The following is a 430-nucleotide window of genomic DNA, read 5'->3' as shown; positions in this document are numbered from 1 at the left end:
CATTCGAGTCCCCTATAATGAAAAGGACATCTTTTTGGGGTGTTAGTTCTAGAAGGTCTTGTAGGTCTTCATAGAACCATTCAACTTCAGCTTCTTCAGCATTTCTGATTGGGGTATAGACTTGGATTACCGTGATATTGAATGGTTTGCCTTGGAAATGAGCAGAGATCATTCTGTCATTTTTGAGACTGTATCCAAGTACTGAATTTCAGTCCACTTGTCCAGCCCCTGTTCTCCACTTAGCTGGTGACTGGTGGTTTGTACTTAAGACACACTGCATTGCTAACTGGCATGGCAGTGGAATTGATATTCTCTGCACACCTTTTTCCTGGATTCCAACTTCCCTTCGCCAGACAGGGGTGTTCAGAAAATGCCCCCTGAGCATTGCACTCCAGACAGCATCCCCTCTACAGGTTTCTCTGTGCTATCC

This window comes from Bison bison, unplaced genomic scaffold, assembly GCF_000754665.1.
Source record: "Bison bison bison isolate TAMUID 2011002044 unplaced genomic scaffold, Bison_UMD1.0 scf7180017864500, whole genome shotgun sequence".
In the NCBI taxonomy this organism is placed as follows: Eukaryota; Metazoa; Chordata; class Mammalia; order Artiodactyla; family Bovidae; genus Bison; species Bison bison.
Note: the sequence above shows the minus strand (reverse complement) of the source record.